General features: G+C 37.6%; 1 pseudogene; it reads left to right on the top strand.

Annotated features, from left to right (window-relative positions):
• The first annotated feature begins 804 nt into the window (after window positions 1-804).
• On the top strand, window positions 805-25,375 carry LOC124776589 (annotated as a pseudogene).
• The last annotated feature ends 472 nt before the right edge of the window (window positions 25,376-25,847 follow it).

The following is a 25,847-nucleotide window of genomic DNA, read 5'->3' as shown; positions in this document are numbered from 1 at the left end:
AGAAAAGTTGCAGTAATATTTTCAGTGATCAGACCACCGCTACGATCGCAAGTTCGAATCCTGCCTCGAGCACGGGTGTGTGTGATGTCCTTAGGTTAGTTAGGTTTAAGTAGTTCTAGGGGACTGATGACCTCAGAAGTTAAGTCCCATAGTGCTCAGAGCCTTTTGAACCATTTTTTGAAACTAGTAAAGAGTCTAGGAAGGTGTTTTGTACTGAGTGACTAAAACAGTTAAACAACACTTCGAAAATGTGCCTCTGTTTAATGGTTTTGTTCAAATTTAAATACGAAACTCACGTTATGCAAAATTTACTATAAAGATAGTGACATTTATAATAAGTATCCTTTACTTCCAAAGCAATTCGTATTTTCTCCTTGAGTTTCATTATTCTACACATTTTTCTAACGCACACTGTGGACATTTTTATAAGCGGAGGTAAGTTTCTGGAAATTTCTTGTTTAGTTATTAGTGTAAGATCTACGGTCTCTATTGGATTGGATTGGCTTTGTCAATAATGATTTTTAATTCTGTCATCAAATGCCCCCACTTTCGAAGTCAGTACTTTAATCTAAAAAGCCATGGATTCATGTCAGCAAATAACAACTCTGCTTTTTCCTTCACATTTTAAATTAATCAAATAAACTGGCTTGTTCTAGTGCGTAGTTCTGTTGCTTTGTTGTCTTTGGTTGTCGGTATTATTAAAATCCACTGCTCCGGTATGTCTTCATTTATTAAAATACAATCTCTGAAAAGTAGTTTGTTTGGAGGCGTATGAAATCCAGTGCTGTGCTTATCTAGGTTTGTTATTTTGAGTATGCGTATGGTGTCTATTGTCATGTAATCGTATCGGGTTAAGAAGTTATTTGTGTGTTCGAAGTTTGGTTGCGCGTTGCGCGATTACTTGCTAGTTGCAAGCAGTTATTTTTATCGGTGTACTGCTACAAATTATTCGATTGTTATAAAAGACGTCTCCAGGGCTATTACGAGTCATAACATATCAAAATTGATGAAAATACGTCCTAAAATAATCTCCCTTCGTTGTCTCATACCATTATTATATATACTGTCTGATGTTTTGGAGCATTAGTAACATCCAGTACTGGTATGTAATTTCACTGATAAAATAAAACCATTACCGTCGCACCCCTCCAGTTCTGTAGGACTACGGTTTTGTTGAATACAGATTTTTTAATATTGAACTGTATTAATCATCCCTTTTATGTGTAATCATGCTTATTTCTAGACCTCGGTATATTTATTTTATTATGCATTGTATCGCAGTCATGTTTTACGTGAAGTTTCATTGCTCACATCGAAATAATTGTGACGCATTGGCATTATTTCACCTAAACCAAGTATGTAAAGATCTGTATTTACGAATACCGGTACATGAAATGTGTAGATATTGTAATTGGAATTGTGAATAAGTTTTGTTTTAATTGTAGCGTAACTATGACTGTGTAGCTAATATCTAAACCCCAGAAAGCACCAAGCTGGTATTCTGAAGGGGGTGTGGAATCTGAGAAACAACCAGTATTCAAGAATATTGCTATCAAAAAGATGTTTTTGGGAGTTAATTTGACAAACTTAACCATGATAGCCTCATGATACTTATTCAAGAAACTGGACTAAGCAATAAATGCTTGTGTGTGAAAAAATAAACGTGTTTGGAGTCCAGTGAGCAACATGAGCCATAGGTAGCCTATATGAACTGTGATGTCATATGGCATCTATGATATTTTGTTTGTTTCAGTGAAATATTTTGAGTGTGTGTTTTGATCATAATATGAAGTTTATTTTTTGTGGCTGGTAGCTTAGACTGTATTGTTTGCTAGGTGTACTTTAAGTCTAGGCCTACTGGAGATGGTGTTCGACTGGGGGAATGCTTGTGGCATACAAGATGTATATATGTGTTCATTTACATTGACAGGCTGATCTGTAGACTAGTGTAAACATATATCTAGGATAGGTTGGGTTGGTAGGTCATTCCACAGATACATTTAAGGTAGGTCATTCCATAGATACATTTAAGTACCTATGTGAGGCTCCATTTTCGAATTGTGGTCTGGTATTTTCAAGTTTTTAATATATTTGAAGGACTAATAGAAAGAACATCATGGGCCCAAAACTACCTTTTCTCACAGAGATCCTGTTAGTCTCTAGCATTTTATTTCGCTAATGTTTTCGTGTTATTAGTTATGTGAGCAGTTGATCAGTTCTGTGTCTTATATCTCCACCACGTTAAGGGTGTTGTCGTTCATAAGCTTGGTATCACATTTTTAACTAATCCTGTTGTTGGCATTTCAAAGATTGATTTGGACACAACAGTTCATAACCAGTTCTTTGTCTTGCCTTTCTCCAACCAGTCAGTTATAGAGAGGTCTGTGGTTTAACATGAACTCTAAAAACAGTGCAGTTTTTATATTAACAGATTGTTGCCAGAGGTTAAAGAGTGGTAAATGACAGAAGAAAGGGGTTGTGACATTTTGAAAACTTAAAGTAAGTGCAATATTAGGGTATGCCTTCTTAGTCACTGTCCACGTTCTCAGACTAACATGTAAAAATCTTTTTATGTACCGTGATATCATGTCTTAGAGTTGAAGTTTGTTGTCTAGATAACAATAGGGGGAACAATCTTACACGTGAGGTGATATCAGTGCAAGAATCCAAATATTAAACAATGAAGTTATTAAGGAATTGTTTTATAAAGAAACAGTGTGGCTGGTCACTACTGATAGTCAAGGAAGCAAGATCCCAGGAGGCCCTACTGCTGATTAACACTTTTAAAAGTGAAACACTAATCTTATTTTTCAGAACTATTCATTCTTGTCCTCACATCCTGTCTGTCTGCGTGAGGTAGGAACTAAGTTAAGGGGCCATTGGAAGTGTTCTATTCCACCTGTCTCCTTTGACCCATGAGATAATGGTGTTGTGTGTGTGTTTTTGAATTGGTTTGTGTTTGTTGAGTTTAACATGTGATATTGGGTTCATTATCACTATGGTAACATGGGTTTATTTGAGTCTGGGTAGCCAGTGCTGCAATGTGGATTTGGAAATCTTCATTTTTCAGTGATGGTTATTTATTTGTGTGGCATTTTGTTAGGTTTGATTAGTTTTTTGTGTGTGTGTGTGTGTGTGTGTGTGTACTGGTAGCGGCGGTCAACCTAGGTGATTTTGTTGCATGCTTTTGTTGGTAATAAACTTTTATTTTTGTTTTAATCTGTAGTAATTCTGATGTTCTGTCTGTTTTACATTTATCGTACTTTAGTTGGTTTTAATTGATCTGGTGTATATACAAGTTTTTGCGTTTTCGAGTTGTTGAAGGTTTTGGTTTTTGTGGTGTTTTTTGGTATGTTGGTGTGTGAAGTTTACATTGTTTTCATTATTATTATTATTATTATTATTATTATTGCTGGTAGGTATTGAGAGCTGCATTTGAGCTACATAGGTCAAGGGAAATGTCTGATTCCACTCTTCGGGTTGTAGCTATTGGTTCCTTGGTATCTGGGCTTCCTTTCAGCTGTATTGGTTCCTTGCTATCTGGGCTTCCTTTCAGCTGTATAGGTCGAGGGAAACATCTGATTCTGCTTTTCGTGGCACTTATGCAGTCTAGGGAGTACATGCGCTGATCACGAGAAAAGTACCTATTTTTGAAGGAAACACGTGTTTCTGAAGATATAAGCATATATATGCGCTGAATACCAAAATTTTTTTTATTTCAAAACTTGAGTGTTACAGTCATATCTGACGCGCTCTTCACCAAAAAAGTACTTATTTTTCATTTGGATGCAAAAAAAAAAAAAAAAAAAAAATCAGTTAACTGTTTCAACATTTTTTTTGTATCAAAAATGACATGTTGCATATGTATGCACGGAATTTAATTTTTTTTTTCCTCTCTCTCTCTCTCTCTCTTCAAGAAAGGTGGAATTAATAACAAAATTGTGGAATGGATTTTCCCAAAACATTGACGCCAGAGAAATTCCGCCAGGTAGTTATTCAGCATAGCACGGTGAGTTCTGAAAGGCCTTATAGGATTTTTTCTTTAGCTTTTTGCCAGACTGACTTCATGTGATTTGTGGTTGCGTTTGTAAAGGGATCGAGAAAATAAAGCGAATGATTAACAGCCAGATTATTGTAGCCCAAGTTACCTATGGTGTTGTAAGTTGCCACAAATCAGAAACTGCTGTGGTTCCAGTAGCAAAACATACTGTTGCAAAATTGGCAGCAAATGGGTAGCATCACGTTGTGGCACAGCAACCATAAAGCTTTGCTTTGTCTCAACGTCATAACCACCAAAGACCCATTGCTCTCGCACCTGTGACTTCGATGGTGCTGACGAAGCAGCTCTCGTCTATTTCAACAGTATGGCCAGGGCTGCCCAAAACTATTGGCTCAATTAAGAAATATTCATGGCAGATATTTCTACAAAATTGGCACCAATCGACCACAGTGTGCTCACTGCCAATTTTGAGCTCCCTCATTAAAAACTTTTGCCTATTGAGTTCGAAAACCCACATGTAAGACAGTTGCAAAATTTTAGAAATGTCTAAATGACTGCCAGCAAAAAATGACATTTTCCTGATTGAACATTTCTTTCTACAGTCCCTGCCAATGGAGCAGCTCCAAATTTCGCCATCTTTCCCTGTAGTTTTCTCCAGCTTCATCTCGTTGTATCCAACACAATACCCATTTTCACACACCATATCGTTCTTCATAAGATCTTGTTGCCTAGCCCATTGTATTGAGCTTCGGGTGTTCTCCATAACATGGTATAAATCTTCCATTACAAAGTCGCTCAAATCTGGAAAATTTCTCGCCATTTTGGCACACGCAGTAATATACGATACTTCAAAACGGACAGCCTCAACAGAAAAATATAGGTTGTTGGGCGCACTGATCAAGATGCATAACTGTGAGCAACAGGGACATATACCATATGCAACAATATGCAAAGCCAACAATAGCTATCATGGTTAGGATGTATGAAACTGTAAGCATTACCTATGGCTAAAGAACTCTGTGAAGAAATATATTAAAGTGTCTGCAGCATATTGGCATAACAACATGAATAAGCTGGTGAAAGCAGACAGTTAATTAATCTTTTTTTTCCCCCACCTCCATATGAAAATAAGTACTTTTTTGGTATTCCGCGCATATATATGCTTATATCTTCAGAAATATGTTTGCTTCAAAAATAGGTATTTTTCTCATGATCAGCGCATGTACCCCCTAAACTGCGTAAGTGCCATTTTCGTTATTGCAGATGTTGGTTTTTTGGTATTGTGGGCTTGGTTTGAGCTATATAGGTCGAGTGAACTGTATGATTCCTACTGGCTTTGTGGCTGTAGCATTATGTTGTAGGTTGAGACTTTTTTAGGGGTGATGTGATGTGATGTTGTTAAAATTAGGTTGTCCTTGCCCTAGACCCCCTATTTCCCGCGGTTGTTCTGTAGTTTCATTTTATCATTGAAGTAAGATTACTTTCACTGTTTCTGTTTTCCTGCAGGTTTGTTGGCATGTGTACATAGTGACAATATTGACGACATTTTGTATACTCTGGACGTAGGCGTTTCTGTCATATGGATGACGTCATGGGTCAAAGCAGATGGATTAAATCGGATGCTTCCGAAGGTTTGATTGGATCTACTGACACTGCCTTTGACTGGTAGCATGCTACTGATGATGTGGTGTGTGTGATATCCATGCACAAAACGTCCACACAAACACATGGGTCGTTTCACAATGCCGTAATTAGTTTCAACCAGTCAGTTGTAGTCTTCAGACGAAAGGCATATGCTGAAGCTGACGGTAGACAGAGATTAGTTTCTGTTGTGTTCAATGTTGTTGAGAACAGAATGGAAACCAGTATGTGCCTTTACCCTAAAGGCGCTAGCTGGCTTGTCAAAATTGGATACAGCGTTGTGAAATGCTTGTGAGATTATGTCAAAAAATATATAAAAGAATTTTAGATCCCTTATCTCTAAAACAGTATGTCATTTTTTTCCATATGTATATTGCTTCTGCATTATTTTTAAATGCAAGTTGGGGAGCCTATGATTGTTTCGTTATGAGAATAGATAAAATTGTCGTTGCAGTGTGTGGCTGATTTCGATGAGTGATTTATGTCCAGCATTTTGATTATGTGATAGGTGAAAGCAGACGGTTGGTATTGATAAAAATCAAAATTTCTGTTATGTAAGCTAGGACTAGTGGGCCAGGGAAAAAACTAACTAGTCGCTCGGTCATTTTAGAAAAAAATTGATATTTGCTGGATGAATTCCCGAATGTTTAATGGGTTTAAAGACATTTTTAAAAAATTTTATTCTCAACATTTAGAAACAGTGGCTATTTTTTGCTTTTACAGGCATCTGTTTTTCTTTTCTTTTCTTTTTTTTTTTTTTTTTTAAATTGTTCAGTACTGAGTTGAAGAATCATTAACTGGACTATAAATTAAAAACCATGATAACCATGCTGAATGTATTCCTTAATATAGGCCCTACTTTTAATGGCTCAAACTTGTTGATTGCAAGCTAAAAAAGCGTATTCTTTAAACTATTTAATTGGATAGATAAAAATTCTACTCATCAAGCAGCGGCAGAACACATACATAAAAGACAGCTGTAATTGGCAAGCTTTTGGAGCCAGTGGCTCCTTCTTCAGGCAGAAGGGTGGAAGGGGAAGTAATCGAGTGAAGGAGAAAGACTGGAGAGGTCTAGGAAAAGGGTTAGATATTGGTTAAGTCACCCAGAACCGCGGGTCAGAGGAGACTTACCGTACGGGATGAGAAGGAAAGACATTACTTACGGTAAGTCTCCTCTGAGCCGCTGTTCTGGGTGACTTTCCCAATATCTACCAATTTTCCTAGACCTCTCCAGTTCTCTTCCTTCACCCCTCTTCCGTCTTTTATGTGCGAGTTCTGCTGCCACTTGGTGAGTAGATTTTTTATCAATCCTAATTGTATTTTTCCAAAGTAAGAGTAATTTCTCAGCCTTAATATTTATTGTGCTATTACACTATACAGTATAACTACTTCTTATAGTGAGAAGCTTACACAAAATGTACACTATTTTAAAAAATTGATTTTTTGAATTTTTTCGTTCTTTGACCTACAATATCTTTGTAAGGAGAGCAGATAAAAGTCTGAAAATTACACACTTAATGGATCTTCATGATATCAAACTTAAATTGGAAGTAACAAACAGAAAATATTGTGGGGAAGGCTAACCAAAGACTGCAATGTATTGGCAGTACTAAGGAGATTGCCTACACTACGCTTGTCCGTCCTCTTTTAGAATTCTGTTGCGCGGTGTGGGATCCTTGCCACATAGGACTGACAGAAGTACATTGAAAAAGTTCAAAGAAGGGCAGCACATTTTGTATTATTGCGAAATATGAGAGAGAGTGTCACAGAAATGATAATGGATTTGGGCTGGACATCATTAAAAGGAAGGCATTTTTTGTTGCAACAGAATCTTCTCATAAAATTCCAATCACCAACTTTCTCCTCTGAATGTGAAAATATTTTGTTGACACTGACCTACATAGGGAGAAACGATCACCACAATAGAATAAGGGAAATCAGAGCTCGAATGGAAAGATATAGGTGTTCCTTCTTTCTGCGCTCTATACGAGATTGGAATAATAGAGAACTGCGAAGGTGGTTCGATGAACCCTCTGCTAGGCACTTAAATGTGATTTGCAGAGTATCCATGTAGATGTAGACAAGCCTGTACAAATCTGTGTGTTGTCATCCCCCTTCCACCAACATCTGTTCACTCACACTTAGTTAATAATGAGCCCTTGAAGTGTGCAGTTGAACAATGGAGTCTCAAAATAACGAGAATAGTTTTTCTAAGTGTTGGTTACTAACCTTGAAAACTCAATAGTGTGTCATTTAATTGCCAAAGTCAGGATAAATTTCTGAAGGGCAAAAGCAAACCTTGGCAGTTGATGAATGTATAGTTCTTGCTGACTTTTCTGAAAACTATTCCTTTGTTGTTCAAGTGAAATACAAGGGCGCCACTGGGTAAACAAACAGGCCACAGTTTGTCCATTTGTGTTCTGTTATAAAGATCCAGATAGACTAGAGTTATAGTTTTTGTGTTGCAAATGATTACTTTGAGCACAAAGCTACAGCAGTGCATGCTTTTCACCTGCAGTTAACAAACTACGTAAAACAGCACGACAGTTCCATAAACAAACTGATGAACTTCTCTGATGGTGCTGCAGGCCAATATAAAAGCAAACAAATATTAATATCTCCTTTCTCAAAGAAAAAAAGACTGTTGGCTCGGTGCAGAATAGCACTTTTTTGCATCATGTCCTGGGAAGAATGAGTGTGATGGCATAAAGGGTACAACAAAGCGAGCTGTCACAAAAGCTAGTCTGCAACGGACCTATGAGAACCAAATCTGGACACGTCAAGAAATGTTCAAATTCTGTAAAGAATAGGTAAAAGGGATTACGTATGTTTCATTAAATGTGAGGAAATATGAGAACTCTATGCCAATGTCTTGGAGGAAAGATTCAAAACTTGTCAGAAGATTAAAGGCACCCGATCTTTTCATTGTTTTATGCCTCAGTCATACAACTTGCTCAACTGTAAGTTCACATCAACATCCTCTGATAGTGAATGTCATCACTGTGGAAAACTTGTACCACTGACACTTCAAAGTAAGGACATAGTGGCTTGTGTCTATGACGAACAGTGGTGGATTGCCAAAGTTGGTAACATTGCTCGTCAAAACCAAGATGTGGATGTTACATTTTACCAGCACCAAGAACCCCATTTACAAAATTTGAAAAGGATCAACACGAGAGGCCCGTTAAAAATGCATTAAAGGAGTTGTCTTCTCCCCTGGAATTTATGACTGTGACTAGGCGAACATTTAACTCTGTGCCCAACATGAGTGAAGAAATATCTCTGTTCTTCAATAAACAACGTAGCAAAAACAAACAAGTTGAGAACGGGATAATGTAATGAATTGTCTCATTTTTTAAAGAGTTATCCTAGATATTTTTAAATTATGTAATTTATACACTGTTTCCATCAGCCCAGATATTGCAAACAGTAAGAAACATATTTTTGACTCATATTTGAAATTTTTTTTGTCCATGGAATCTCAAGGTTGAAATTTATACAGAAGTTTGATATCATAAAGGTCTATTAAATGTGTAATTTTCAGATTTATATTTGGTCCATTAACAAAGATTTGCAGACCAAAGAATGAAAAAATTCAAAAGATTTGTTTTTAAAGTGTTTCTAAGTATAAGCTTGTCATAATTGTTTCTCTCTAAAAAAAAAAAAAAAAAAGGTATCTGTACTGAGTAGTGTAATACCACAAAATGTATTAAGGCTAAGAAACTACTCTTTGGAAAGATAGTATTAAAAATGGGTTTTTAAAATTTACAACCAACAACTTTGAGACATTAAAAGTGTATTCCCTAATACATTCAGCAGGGTGACCATGGTTTTAATTTATAGTCCAGTGTCTGCTGAAATAAATACCTCTTATATGAAAGGTCTGGGGCAATCCATTACTGAATAATTTAAAAAAACCACAGACGCTTATAAAAGTGTAAGAAAGCCTGAAACAAAAATGGCTGCTCTTTCTAAACGATAACCAATAAATTTTTTTTTAAAAAATATTTTTGAGTCCACCAAACATGAAGGAATTCACCCAGCGAATTCTTTCTACGAGAATGCAGTTGTATCTCTTTGTAATTTTATGGCTTTCTCAAGTATGTTTCCCTTTGGATACAATTAATTGATAGTTTTATGGTTTGGATGGTGTACGATCTTCCACGGAATGCTTGTATTTACTTAATAGGCACACGTTTAAAAATCCAAATATTAGATCATTATTTCTCTGAAGGAAACATTGTTTCCAGTATAAATCCTAGATGCAGAATTGTATTGTTTACATTGTGACTGCAGCACTATTCTTCTCTCACGTGTTGTATATAAATATTCCTGGAATAATTTTAACATCTGTTTAACAGGACACTAATGACAGCAGCAGAGAAGCTTGCCGCTGTTCCTGATGTGGATATCGACCCAGAAGGAACATTTAAGTATGTTCTAATACGTGTCTTTGGTCCAGAGGGTCCTGATGGCAAAGAACCGAGCAAATTAGTGGTCAGTAACTGGTAAACTAATATTTTGTCAACTTTGCGATACATTATTATTTGAGAGACAGTCGTTAGCATCATTTTTCAATTTTCTCAGTTGAATTTTTCTTCTGATGTCGGTGACTTGCAATGGGGAATTGTAGCCTAAGGTTGGTTGTTATCTGCATAACATAATGTTTCAGTGTTTACTGTTAAATTGGAAGTGAGATGGTGGATGGCGATACAACTGAAAACGCACAAAAGATTTTCACTGAAACACTGTTGAACTACAGTTATGGCCCTGTGTGCTATGGTATCTTTGCCAGATAGTGTTGACAGAGGACATAAAAAAAGCATTCAAAGAAGAGCAACGTATGTTGTTTTATAGCTAAGAAGGGGGAGTGCGCCATGGACATGCAGGGTGTATACGACCCGGAAGATCCGGGGAAAAACCCAGGAAATTTTTCATTGTTTTTGTTTTCAGTTAAATTTTTGTAATTTTGATTGGTAAGAACCGATACTCTAACAAAGGATATTACTGTGTCTCAATACTGCAGCAATAAAACATGAACAAGAGAAAAAACGAAAATAAAACTTAAATTTCAAGGGAAATGCACCATATACAGCAACAAAACAGTGCTCATACAAGTGTCCGCCAACAGTAAAATGTGTCAAAGGCTTTAGGAAGACTGTGCAATGCTTCGTAACAGCAAATTGCCTCCGCTGAGCGTGACGTCACAACTGTTTACATTAAATTCATTTTAGCAGTTACGAGCTCGATCATGCGCATGCACAGTTGAGTAGTACCTTCTCCCGCTTCTGGCTACAGAAATTGTTGGCTGTGTAAGCAGTCGCAGCAAGCAGCTAAATGCTACCGGGAAAAATTTTACTGGAGCGCCCAAGCTGCCAGATTTATACATGCGCAGGAGGTCCAAATCTAGGGGGGGGGGGGGGCAAATTCATATTCTTGAGGGGGGGGGGGGGGAGGAAACCTTGTTTCACAAAGCGACTCGCATCCAGCGCACGTTAGTTCGTTAGTTTATCGATTATTCATATTACTTTGAAACTCATCCCTGTCTGTTTTTGAACATTTTTAACACATTCTAAGTTGATTTTGAATGAATCGTAAGTTGATTTGTGAATGTGTGCGTAGTGTACATGTTTCCTCTGTCAGTGGAATCTGACAGAGCTGAGCGAAGTAAGGCTGAACGGATGAATACCAACCGCTGTCTGATTGTGTGGTTGATTGTGTTTGCAAATGATGAGCGTTGTTGTAATTACTAGCGGAATCCATAGATTCAGACTACAGGAGTGGAAATAAACGAATAACACGTAAGAATGATTACGTATTACCTTTGCGGTGTACACAAGAAAATGAAATTTTGACAAAAAATTTTTGGGCAGATCGCTATACTAGTAAGGGCGAGTTGTACAGTCCCCAGCTAGCAGCTACTTTAAGTTCTGTTCTGGAAGAAGCACGGAAAATGTGTTGTACGACCATGTAACAACGCCTAACCGGAGAATAATCACGGGATAGCTAAACCGATGATTCTGGTAGAGTTAATGAAGTTAAGTCGAAATGTCGTTGTCTAATACTGAAAAAGCTGTTAATACAAATAGGACCCAAGACTGGTGTTGTTTCCCGATCTGATTACACCTATTTTGTCACTGTCTGTCTGTGTATGTGTGGATGGATATGTGTGTGTGTGCGAGTGTATACCTGTCCTTTTTTCCCCCTAAGGTAAGTCTTTCCGCTCCCGGGATTGGAATGACTCCTTACCCTCTCCCTTAAAACCCATATCCTTTTGTCTTTCCTTCTCCTTCCCTCTTTCCTGACGAGGCAACCATTGGTTACGAAAGCTAGAATTTTGTGTGTATGTTTGTGTTTGTTTGTGTGTCTGTCGACCTGTCAGCACTTTCATTTGGTAAGTCACATCATCTTTGTTTTTAGATATATTTTTCCTACGTGGAATGTTTCCCTCTATTATAACCATATCATTAATTTGAACCCAACAATTACGTTTGTTATTGTCGCTGTTGCATTTCGAAATCTTTCCTGTCGTCTTATTTTCCTGTATTTTCTCTTTCTGTTTTTACCAGTAGTCTCACTTTGTATTCACCTTTCCCTTTTTACCGTAATCTACTATAAAATTTTATCCCACCTATATATACTCAATAATATGTAACCCACTTCCAAAACATAACCAAAAAAATTTTATTTTCCGCTTTCAACACTACCGCTGCTATAAAATCCACCGTTTCTAGTTCAATAACAGCTGCTTTCACGTATTAAACAACCATTTCAGCTAGTTCTAAGAACTTTCACTTTATTTCCACTTCCGTTTTTGCACATCACTGATCATTTTTAGCCGCTCCCCACAGGTTTTAACGTCATTATTTCTTCGTCAGTCAATTGTTAACCCCATTTTCGTAATCTTTCACCACAACACCACTCCTTTTAATACATTTACACGTTTTTTCGAAATTTTCCCGAATTTCTCCGTCCTTTAACGTGTTTTAGCGGCAACACAACCACGTAACCCTTATGCACATCGCTGTCTACCAACCCAAGTTCACCACAGGATCAACTTAACCAACACTTTTTCGCCTTTTTTCATACCAGATTTCCAGTTGCTTTCTAGTTCACCTTTATCTCTCCCCATATATTTTTATCTTTCATTTTCATTTCAACCTCATGTTACACTTTCCACCTTCTAATACCATGTCACCCTCACAACACCCCCACAAAAAAAAAATGGTCTTTAAATATGTCTGCTTGTGTCTGTATATGTGTGGATGGATATGTGTGTGTGTGCGAGTGTATACCCATCCCTTTTTCCCCCTAGATCCGGGACTGATGCGCAGAACAGTCTGAATTACAGTTGGGAAGTGGGTAGTCTACACGTGACCCATTTTTACATTTAGTGTTTTTGCTGTTTCCTCTTCATTTACTGCTCCCACATCAAATGAAGACAAAACAGATTTCTGTGGCCGGGAGCTATCAAGTGAATTAAAATACATTCACATAATAATGGAAGGCTAAACTGTGTTATTAGTTGCAGATTTTATTTTATTTCCATCTTTCTGACAGTCAAGCGTTAATTGCCTTTTAGAACAATGAAGTTATTTTTGTTGGTTTGCCAAAGAAATTTTCTTTCATTAATCTTTTCCACTAAGGCAGACAATATATTTGAGACACTGTGTTTGCTGCATTTCAAGTGCACATTTTCAACTTCTAGCACATTTGGCATTACGCCATAATAAAGAACCAAACATGAGACAGGACAGTACTGGTACTCCAAGAAAATTTACATCCCAAAAACCACATAGAAAAGCTTAATAACAGGTCGTGGGATTCTGGACATACAAATTTGCACTTTAAATGTGAACATTTTAGTATGGGTCACGAAATTCCAATTCTCTTGGAGTATCCTCTGATGTCTTGTTTCTTACATAATGTAAGATCTTTTAATGTTTCACACGTACGAACATGCGGGCTCCCTACGACATCGTAGCTGCGCTTGCGCGGTGACGCCTGTCATCTGGCGCTCTCTGGCAACTGCAGAAACGAACCTATTTCTAACAGGTCGCGGGAAAATATTTCGAATGGTGTGTTGAAAATCGTTACCATCAAAGTACCATTCTAGCAGTTACACCAGAACTATGTGAGATAATGTACGATGAATTTCTTAAATCACAAAGTGTTTGACTCTCATTTAAAAATCAACTCTTTGATGATGAGCCATTTAGATGAATTTTGAGCCTGGGAGATCAGACATTTATGTCGTTATTAAAAATTTTACTGGCACATTTGTGTGATACATCTTAAATTGTAATACGCGCATAAAAGACCAACATTTTATGAGAAAGCTTAGCTTTTCTTGCAGCGTATTAATCTGATAGACCAATATTATATGTGAAGGCTTTGCGTTTCGTTTAGCAACACTATTTACATTAATTTGAGCCATTAACTTTTTCTGTTTGTGTGTTCGCGCTACTTAACAGTGATGTTGCTGTTGGTTGACTACATCACGTGTCCTAAGCTCTGAATACCTGCTGTGATCGGCTGGCGAAATTGCATGAAATGAGCTATGACTAACTTACAAAAGCGCATCCCAATCTCAATTTCAATGCTTTGGAAAGTAACATGCGGTGTTTGGTGGAATTCGAGTTTATACTTTCCTAATACAAAAATATGCAGCATACATGTTGCTGCACATCAAAGATCTTTCCAAAATGCGTGTTTTTTTTTTTCCTAAAGCGCCAGGAAATTCTACGCCCGTGTATAAAACCATAATCAAAGGACTTATAAGGTATACAGTTCCAAGAGAAAATATACCGTCAGTTAACAGGGAAAAAGTATGTTTTCACTTGGGGGAAAGTGTATTTTTGACTGAGAAATCCGGGAATTTTTTTTCCTTGTCCGCATATACCCTGACATGATATACAAGTTGGGGTGACAGTCATTAAAACAAAGGTGTTTTTTGTTATGATGAGATGTTTTCAGGAAATTTCCTCTGAATGGCAAAATATTTTGTTGGCACCCACCTACATAAGGAGAAATTATTATCGTGATAAAGTAAGAGAAATCAGAGCTCCCACAGAAGCTGTTGAAGAGTGGAATGTTACAGAAATAGTCTGAAGGCTTTTCGATGCATCCTCTGCCGAACACTTAAGGATACAGGATACTTATAAATGGTGGAAAAATCAAAATTTTTTAAATGACTTTATTAAATTCTATAGTCTTTCCTGATTACATTGATATATACACTGTAGGGTTTGAAATGAAAAATGACCTATACATACCAAATTTTAAAGTTACGGTCATGTACGAGGTGCGACAATAAAGTAATGAGACTGATTTTCTTTGCAAGATGTGGCACCCCTGCAGGCTTGCGTAGGCACAATATCTGTGACCTTGGTCTATAAGCCGCTTCTAGTTCAAGCGGCATGTTGAAGCAACTGCTCAGTCATTAGTTGTGCTGTAATAAGTTAACACGTGTTAGTGTCTCTCATCACAGAAATGGAACTGCATAATATTGCGCAACAGTATGCCATTTCTTTTTGCGTTAAATTGAGTGAAAACGCGATGACAACTTTTACGGTAAGCTTAAGAAGGCTTTTGGAGAGGAGGTTATGTCAAAAGCTCAAGTTTTTGATTGGCATAAAATGTTTAGTGAAGGCAGAACAAATGTTGAAGATGAAGACTGCAGTGGACGACTGTCAACCTCACGGACGGATGTCAACTTGGCCAGGGTGCATGAACTCATAAAATCTGATAGAAGGTTATCCATGAAAATGATTGCAGGAGAACTGCACATCAATCGAGGAACGGTTTGTCTAATAATAACATTGCTGATAATTGGATTCTGCATCACGATAATGCACCATCCCATACTGCTTTGTCAGTACAGTAATTTTTTACCTCAAAACAAATTTCGGTACTGCCAGAGCCACGTTATTCACCAAATATTGATCCGTGCAACTTTTTTCTCTGTCCAAGAATCAAAATGGCGGTCAAGGACACCATTTTCAAACAACGCAAGATGTCCCAAAAGCTGTGACGAAGGTCTTGGAGGATATTACAGAAGATGAGTTCCAGAAATGTTACCATCAATGGCAGAAGTGCTAAAAAAAGTGTGTGCAATCAGAAGGGAACTTTGAAGGAGACAACACGAAAATTGACTAAAACTGTAAGCAACATTTTTTTTCATATCAGTGTCATTACTTTACATTCGCACCTTGTATACTGCCATGCCCCTTTTATTTCTGTTACAGAAACCAGTATTATTTTGAAAAGAACTGTGCACTTTCTTTCTGTTTCCAGCGATTATATGTATGATACATTGTATATGTTGGTAACAGTGCAGGTTTCTAGCGTCTGTAAATGATTATCTTTGCAAGTATTTACTTTTGTGTTCTGAAGCAGTTTGTTCGCATGTTAATAAACGTTTGTTTCCCAAGCGCTACATATATTTGTGAAAATACATATTTTTTAGTGTGCCACACATCAAGAAATTCAATAAAAGGAAATTCTGTGGTAACCAGTTCACAAACAAAACAAGCCACACTGTTGAAAGTAACCTACGTGTCAGTTCTTCAGTGAAGAAATTCGCACATGGCACGCCTCCTGGTGATTCAAATTTTTGTGTTAAAAATGACGCTGTTTGTAGTGGATTTGTTGTTGTTGGTGTGGGTATCTTATCTTCTTTGATAAAGGAAGTGGAAAAATGTAAACAATGTGATGGTGTAGGCTGTCTGGAAATAACTGAACAACAAAGTAGCAGGAAGGGTTTGGCGTCAAAATTAGTTGGTCTGTGTAGATCCTGCAATAAATCTACCTCGAAAATGACTTTGAACATTGTGCATAATTCATATGATGTGAATTTGAGGTTAGTGTACGCAATGCGTGCAATAGGAAAAGGAAGAAAAGGCTGCACAAACGTTTTGTCATTTGATTGACCTTCCTCCTCCCAGTAGGTTCAGCAAGTACATAAGAATACTTTTAGGTGCCTTGACGGTTGTGTCTAAAGCATCTATGAAATGTGGAGTAGAAAAAACTGTTAATATTAGTGAAACAAGGGACATTGCTGTTGCACTTGATGGGACATGGCAACATCGAGGACATCGTTCCTTGAATGGTGTTTTAAGTGCTACTTCTGTGGAGAATGGAAAAGTTGTTGATGTTGAGTGCTTATCTAATTATTGCCACATCTGACATAGTAACACTGAAGGACATATTGAACATCAGTGTTATAATAATTATGATGGTTACAGTAGAGGTATGGAGTGTGATGGAGCTCTAAAATTATTTCAGAGGTCAGTGCCCGTTTATAACGTTAGATATACAAAGTACCTAGGTGATGGGTACTCTAAAGCTTTCAATAAAATTAATGAGTTCAATGTTTATGGTGATAGCTTCGTAACAAAACTGGAGTGTTGTGGACATGTGCAAAAGAGGATGGGTGCTAGATTGAGGAAGCTAAGAAGAGAAATGAAAGGAAAATTGCTATCTGATTGAAAATCTCTGTCTGGCTGAGACAGATTGACAGAAACTGAAACAGACCTCCTTCAGAGGTATTAAGGACTGGCCATTAGACAAAATGCACCTCTGAATGATGATACAGCAATGAGGAAAGCTGTATGGGCCACCTACTTTCATAAGTTGTCCACAGATGACCACACTGTTCATGGACTTTGCCCTAAAGGAGCAGATTCTTAGGTGTGGTTACCAAAAAGCAAAGGAAAGTGGTCAAATATACTATCAAAATATCATAAGCATTATCTTCTTGAGCCTGTTATGAATGAAATAAAACCAATTTTTAGAGATCTGAGTGGACCCTGTTTTGCTTAGTACCACATTTACTCGAATCTAAGACGCACCTGAAAAATGAGACTCGAAATCCAGGAAAAAAAATTTTCCCGAATCTAAGCCGCACCTGAAATTTGAGACTTGAAATTCAAGGGGAGAGAAAAGTTTTAGGCCGCACCTCCAAATCGAAACAAACTTGGTCCATTGTAATATGAGACACAATTTAGGTCAAATGAATGACGATACAGCTACAGTAGTTTGGTTCGAGTCGTAAGCTCAGTAGTTAAGCTTTACCAGGTAGCCATTGCTATGCGTCAGGCGCTCCGTCCGTATTATACGGGTACCCTTCCTCTTTCGCGTACTTCGTTAGCGAAACAATGGCAAGAGACTGCTATTTGCAGTTACCTACACTCCTGCTTTCTTTGAGAATGATCAACAAGAACCAAATAATAGACAGCGTATGATAGAAGATATTCTGAACGGGAGTTTAGCGAAAATTTTTCTCCGTTTGAAAATCTTTGCAGGCACCTCTTTAGTACATTACATTCTGCACTGAAATTAGTCATCTTAGATTCAAAAATCTAGTCAATTGTCGTGCTTCATTTCTGACTGTATCACTATTAGGCATAAGAATAATACAAATATAAACATGGGATGATATCTATATTTTTCCGCGTTTGCTGTTGTCTCACTCTAGTTTCGTAGTTTATTAGGCAGACAGGATTTAAATGAGTTAGCAGCAAACACGAAAGAATACATGGCAAAATGTTTATATTCTAATTATTCTTATGTGAAGAGAATACTGCATGCTATTCACAATTCATAAAAGTTCCTATAAGGAACCATCTCTTCTCACAGTTAGGAAAAAATTCAGAACGTAAAGTTGGCCATATTGACAAACATCCCAAACAGTCTTGCCAGTCGGATTTTCGTAGCGCATTGAAATGCTGCTACATTCAAAGGTGCACAATACGGAATTTGTATTTACTTCGTTGGATAATGTATGAAAATGCAGTGGTCGAAACTAGAGACGGAGGAAAAACTTGTCTGCCACCCCCCCCCCCCCCCCTTTTTTTTGTTTTTTTTTTTTAATGCACTCATGCAGAGGGTTTGGCGCCAGTATTTATCTTTGTGCCTGCAAAGCATGCCTGTGTAGCGCTACATATATTCGACAGCAGAAGTTAGTTGTGGCGGCACCTACCAACATTTTCCAGAACTTCCGCTTACTTTGCACTCGATTCTAAGCCGCAGGCTGTTTTTTGGATTACAAAAACCGGAAAAGAAGTGCGGCTCAGATTCGAGTAAATACGGTAAATGTCTTCATGGGGGCACTCAGAAAACAAATGAAAGTTTCAACCATTCCATACGGGAAAGATTACTCAAGAATGTTTTTGTAGGACTAAATACATTAAAAGTTGGTGTACTAGATGGTGTGCTATGTTTCAATGACGGAGTGATAGGAAGGTAGGAAGTCCTGAGAAATTTAGGCATAAAATGTGGCTCTAATATGAAAGATCAATTTCTTCTGTGTGACAGACAATGGGTGCATGAAGCTGAAAGATTCGCTCTTCAAGTTACCAAAGAAGCAAGAAGTGCTAAAAGGAATGCCAAGAGGAAGCTTGAAGATGAAGAAAGGCTGCAGGATGTAGACTATGCTTCAGGAATGTTCTGAGGCACAGTTTAATTGGACTCATATGTTCATTCGCAATTTCCCGCTAGTTGTTTTCTTCAGAATTCAGGTACAAATATTTCCTAAAGTTTATAAAGCATTGCTCTAATTTTTTCTGTAACTTTTGGTAGTCCATACTTATGTAGTAGACCTAAGCTTTATTGCAGAATCAGCTAAAGCATAGAAAAAATAACATTTTTATTTGGAAAAAATTATAAATATTAAAATGTAAGATGTGATACTTTTTTATCCTTGTAATATACGTAATAGGTGGAATTAAATAGGTCTAGTATCTCAGCCATGTCATGCATGTCTGGTAAAAATTTGGTCTCCTTCAAATGTATAACATTGGATTAAATGGTACCTCAGTTTGAGGAAGAATTTCCTTGTTACTTTTTTTAAATAACTCTAAGCAGGTTCAAAAATATTCAAAATACTTCTAATTTGTTTAGAAAGTGTGCTCTATTACCTGATATCAACAAAAAATCTTAAAACATATACATTATAAACAGTGCCTGAAAGAAATATAATATTGAGCTGGAAAAATGCCCTGTATCCTTAAGTGTGAACTGCCAGATAGCCGTGTAGATTTACACGAGAAATATCGTCTGGTTTGCACTGATGATGTAATGATGTGAGGGGGCTGAATGCAAATTTTATTTTATTTTATTTTTTTTTTTTTTTTTTTTTTTTTTTTACACCTGCTTTGGTGACGGAAGCAATGCATTCAACTTCCAGAAAGAAATTATCTCACAAAACAGGCCTTTGACTAAACTTCATAAAGTGCCGTACTGTGCTGGTTTATGGTATAGAGCAGATGTTACCAACAAGTATTCCATTGGTTCTCCATCATTTGAAAAAACGTCGTTTTCACTAAAACACAGCTACATTTACAACTCCATTTTTCCTGTACAGTGTTCTATAATACATACAATTGTGACTTTAAATGACAGCTTTGAATTATCAAGGGCATCAGTTTTTTTTTCCAAATTTAATGTGCCATTATCAACAGAATGATTGCATGCAGATCATTATATTGGCGTGTGAGGTTTTGGGATTGACATTTATTTTTTTTATCGCGTATCTTGAGACTTTGAGCCAAAGCTCGTGGGATGAGGTGGTACCTAGTTTACAGAAAGCTGAATATAAAATTTATAAACAAAAAATTACAGAATTAATAAAATATGAAATTAAGAGAAATTAGGATAAATTACATGTTGCATAGAGAAGTTCTCATGTATTGTGAGGGTCTCTTGTGCAGAATTGTAGCATACCACAAGGTAACCTTTGTGTGTGGATTTGAATACTTACGTGTATCACTCTTTTTTTCTGCCCTGCTGGGAAATTTGGAAAAAAAACCTGGAGAAATCTTGTTTTTTGTCTCAGTAGATGAAACTGTTTGTTTACTGGGATTTCCTGCATCGTCGCTGGCTGGATGCAGCTTAATACATGCACCGCTTCCCTACTCCCTCATTCTTACTGCTTCTCCACTTCCTACCACTCCCCTCAGCTTGCAGTCAGTGCTGCCACCACTTCTTGCCACTAGCCTAGTAGCTGCCGATGGGAGGCGTGAGGGGTGGTTTGTTTTGATATGATTCTTGGAGATTGTTGACCCAGTGGCTGGAGACAACGGTCATATGTGCACGAGTTGTGTCTGAGTGATTGTGTGAATGTGGTGTGTGTGTGTGTGTGTGTGTGTGTGTGTGTGTGTGTGTGTGTGTGCCGGCTCTGTTTGTGTGTGGTATAATGCAGTGGGTTTTCGTGATTTATCCGAGGACTCAGGACTGTGGTGCTCCTCGGCAGGCCAGAGGCCACGGGCGATGGAGTTCAGGAATTATGACTTTCTCACTGCAAGTACATTGTGCAGTACATTGTTTTATAAACATTTTATTTATTCTAGTACATTTTGGGGCGTAGAAAATAATTTATACAGGATGTACATATCTTTTTTTTTTACGAACATTCAGTACACGAAACATGAGTGACCCGGCAGACATCAATACAGTAATCGAATTCGTGTCATACCTGTCCCAGCATGGCATCGTCAATTGTGATATTTGTTTCTCGTATTCTCTCCTGGAGCTCCGCTACATCACGTGGTAGAGACCATACATACACCGGATCTTTAATGTGTCCCCACAGAAAAAAAGTCACACGGAGTGAGATCTGGTGATCAGGGAGGCCATTTCATGAAACAGCTGTTCCCTTCTGTAGCACGGCCAGTTCATCGATGTGGCAGCTCCGTATTCAGGTACCCACAAACTTCACGATGAAAATGGGGTGGAGCTCCATCCTGCTAAAAGATGAACGGAGAGCCCAATTGCATCTGAGGCATCAGCCATTGCTGCAACATATCCGAGTAGGAATATCCAGTGACAATGCTCTTGGCGAAGAAGAATGGCCCGTACAGTTTTCGACACGACAAAGCACAAAAAAACATTTACATTTAGCGAATCACACCCAAATTCAATGCATTCGTGTGGATGCTTTGTACCCCAGATTCGACAATTATGCCTGTACACTTTCCCATTAGTGTCAAAAGTGGCTTCATTGCTAAAACTGAAGCGATCAAAATTCCATCCCCGTCCTTATTCAGTTGTTGCAACTGTGAACAAAACTCAAAACACTTGTCTTTGTCGTCGTTATTGACCTTCTACCCTAGCTCCAATTTGGGTTTCATAGACAACTTCTGTCGCATGACTTGCCACAGTCAGTGGAGCCATTTCGAGTTCATGGGATGCACGACGCACCAATTTCTTTGGACTCCTTATGAATGTCTCTCGTATGCAATCCAAATTCACTTCACTCACACTGGGATGTCTGCTTCTCTGTGCTGGGCACAAGCAACCCATCATAATAAATTTGTTGTGCCTTCCTTGTTGGTGGTTTCTTACCGTACTTTGTTCTAAACATCCATTGAACAGCTGTAGCACACACTTTTTTTGTTGAACTCCAACACACAGAAAGTTCGCTCCGCACCTGAACTTGCCATATTTATGACTGGTGCTATTGGCAAATCACCAAAGTATGCTGTGGTGGTATACATGAAAAAGAACTTTCAGGGTTTCTCTTCAAAATGACATATGTGTGATATCTGTGCTATGTTTGGTTCTTGTGCAACAAATAATTGAAAGTGTTCCCAGATGTAATGTACACCCTGTATATTAGAAAGTATGAGCGATAGGAAGAACAACTTGTGGCAGTCACAGGCGGTTTGTATGCTATGTACCTGTATATTTTGGCCTGCCTTATATACTTCTTTCAATAGGCCTACTTTTTTCTGAGGTTATTTCTGAAATCAGTGTAGGTATTTTAAATCTGTCTTGTGACTCCAAGGAAATGCGTATTTGTGTCACCAAATATGTTTAGTTTTATTGAAATAAAATAACATCAGTGGTCTTAATGGAATATTATATACCATTGTCTTTCTTTCTCCATCTAAAAACTGTTCATTACAAAAGATGCTGAAATTAGTACTTAAGATTTTTGCTCATGAGGGGAAGAAATACAGAAGTCCTTACATTTTTTTTTTTTTGTGAACTTGTCTTTACTTGCCCTTGAGATCTCGAAATTTGTCAGGGAAAAATGCTAAAACTTGCTGGAAATCGGGGAACGTCACTTGGGGGAACTTGCGGCAACCCTGAATGTTCACAAGCTGGCACTGCAGAGCTTGCCGACTGCATTTTTCAGGGATGAGAATATTCTTGCCAAGTGCACAGAATTGGCCCAAACTATAACACCATATGAGATAACAGAGCAAAAGTAAACAAGCTTTTGTGTTTGTGTCCAAGACATAGTGTATAGTGAAGACAGAAGTGTTCATTTTCTGCTTAAGGTGTTGAACATGATACTTCTGAGAGAGCTTTTCATCTATCTTCAGTCTTAAGAATTTAAAATGTCTGTTCGACCAGCTCAGGACAAGACTATTTCTATTTTACAAGAGTTCAGTTGTTGGCAGTGAAGTATTAATCCGTTCTCCAAAAGCCATGTGCTGATGTTGCCAACTACCTTGTCAGCTAGATGATTTACGTTATGTTCAGTGTTTTCCGAGAGAACACATGTCTGAATATACAAAAGCTTTCATTTGCATTTGCAGTAGGTATGGGGGAAAAAAAAAAGAAAAAAAAAAAAAAAAAAAGAAACAGAAGCTCCTGTGTGTGTTTCCTATAGATAGTGGATATAACAACAGCTCCTTTAAGTTATGTTTTCAGATTATTTTTGATGCCACAATTTCCACTCACGTTGCTACTTTTGTGTTTTCTTCTTGCTTAGTACTCTTGATACATTTTGTTCAAAGTTTGACTATGGTTCCTGTTACTAGGTGCGAGGATACAAGTGAGTTGGCTTCCATTCGGACATCTACGATGAGACGATGGACAGGGTGAATGGCCTCGGCATTGATACAGAGTGCACTGGTGGTGGCAGAATACAGCACGACCCCAGTGCCAAGGTCATCAAAGTGTACAGCTACTCACAGGTAGTACCAAAAGCAGTGAGTTGTAGAAATGACAGTATGTGTCATCTTGAGCTGTTATTCAACTTAATTTTTTACTGTGTGACTGGTTTCAGTTGAAGACCATAATGGTTTCAGTTGAAGACCATTTTCAGGCACCTGTTGTATATACAGCGCGGATACGGGAGAATTTGAGATGAAAAGAATGTTTGAAAATTATAGTAACAATACAAGCAACACTTACAGAATTTGATTACCAGCAAAAACTATATATATCAAAAGAATACAATGTCAGAAATATAAATTAAATATCCACAAGCATTGTATGTATTGTTACTACAATTTTGAAATATCCTTTTTGCCTGAATTTTTCCTGTTTCTATGCTGTGGGAACAACAGGTGCTCGAAAATGGTCTTTGACCAAAACTGGTTGCATCGTAAAAAAAAATTATCAACAGCTTAAAGTGTTACATGATGTCATTTCTACAATTCGTATAAGCTGCAGACCACAGTTAACAAAAAATATTTTAAGAACAGTGAAGTTTCTGTTCATACGTTGTGTGCCCTATAATTCAAGTATTTTTAAAGCTTTTAAGAATGTTATACGCCAAGCTCCTCCATGGGAAAGCAGTTTCTGCTTTGGTTACATGGCACAAATTATAGAATACCTTGTTAGATGGTCAGAAGTAAATGTCACCAGATGTTAATACCTGTAAATCATCATCATGCTTCTTACAACCGTGTACAATAATTTGGGTGTGGTGTTGTGGACAAGTGTTATGGTTGAAATGGCTACTGTTGTTCTGGGTAGCAGCCATGATTATGAAACTTCCTGACAAATTAAAACTATGTGCCGGGCCAGGACTACATCCTGAAACCTTGCCTTCCGTGGACAATGCTGATACCAACTGTGCTGTTCAATCTGATTCAGGATTTTTTCTTACACCTTTCAGATTACTTTTGAGGCCACAATCCTTGCTTCCACTTGTATATTTAGCGAGAGAGAGTTGTATATGTAGCGAGAGAGAGAGAGAGAGAGAGAGAGAGAGGATCTTCTGTCCCATAATTTTATGACATTATTATTATTAATATTATTATTATTATTATCAGCTTCTGTATCTTTTGATTGAGTATAGTTACGGCAGCACATGAATTGTGGTGAGCCTGGTGTTTTTACAAGACTTTTTCCAGTTGCCAGGACAGTTGTCATAATTACTCAAATCAACAATTCCTTGCACTTGGAGCAGACCAAATGATTCCTCTGTACCCCTCGCACCTATTTTATACTTTTCAGACTGTGTTTCACACATTTTGTGACCTACCTGTTTCATTTAACACAGTTAATACAGTTGCAGATTGTGGGTACGTGTTTAATTTTTTTGCACGGTTACTGCTGCTTGTGTTTCAGTGTTGTGTACAATGCCAGACCCATCAATAGAAAAATTAATTCTGATGCTGCATCTTGCACATCTGTTCTGAAGGTCTTTACACACTCCCTTTTTCTGCTGCTTTTGTGTTGTGATGTGTGGTGTAGAAAATTTCAGATTGCTTTACGGTTTCATGTGCTCTGTATTAGATGCAGTTTTAGTGTACGTACAAGCACATTGTTTACTTATGATGTAGTTGTAGTTAAGAGTTCTCGTTTTAGTGTTTAATTATTATTGTGATATGTAGCACACTGTTTAATTGTACTTTAGTTTTAAAACAGCCAAGGACTGCTTCATTTCAGGGGTTTGGGAAGGCAGACCACAGCAAGACTGTAGAAATTCTGAAGACTGCATATCCTGTTTACAACATTACTTGGAGTGATGAAGGATACTGATCTGCTCAGGTAATTAAATTTACATATGTGTGATACATTCAAAATGTCTCTGACATTACGACAACCTTCATAATGAATGAAGGTGATATTTTTTCCATTTAAGCTGTTGTATTTTAATAAGACCTCTCCTTAATTATACAGGGTGATTCAAAAAGAATACCACAACTTTAGGAATTTAAAATTCTGCAACGACAAAAGGCAGAGCTAAGCACTATCTGTCGGCGAATTAAGGGAGCTATAAAGTTTCATTTAATTGTACATTTGTTCGCTTGAGGCGCTGTTGACTAGGCGTCAGCGTCAGTTGATGCTAAGATGGCGACCGCTCAACAGAAAGCTTTTTGTGTTATTGAGTACGGCAGAAGTGAATCGACGACAGTTGTTCAGCGTGCATTTCGAACGAAGTATGGTGTTAAACCTCCTGATAGGTGGTGTATTAAACGTTGGTATAAACAGTTTACAGAGAATGGGTGTTTGTACAAAG

The sequence above is a fragment of the Schistocerca piceifrons genome, chromosome 2 (genome assembly GCF_021461385.2).
Source record: "Schistocerca piceifrons isolate TAMUIC-IGC-003096 chromosome 2, iqSchPice1.1, whole genome shotgun sequence".
Lineage (NCBI taxonomy): Eukaryota > Metazoa > Arthropoda > Insecta > Orthoptera > Acrididae > Schistocerca > Schistocerca piceifrons.
Note: the sequence above shows the minus strand (reverse complement) of the source record. Positions and strands in the feature narration are given on the sequence as shown.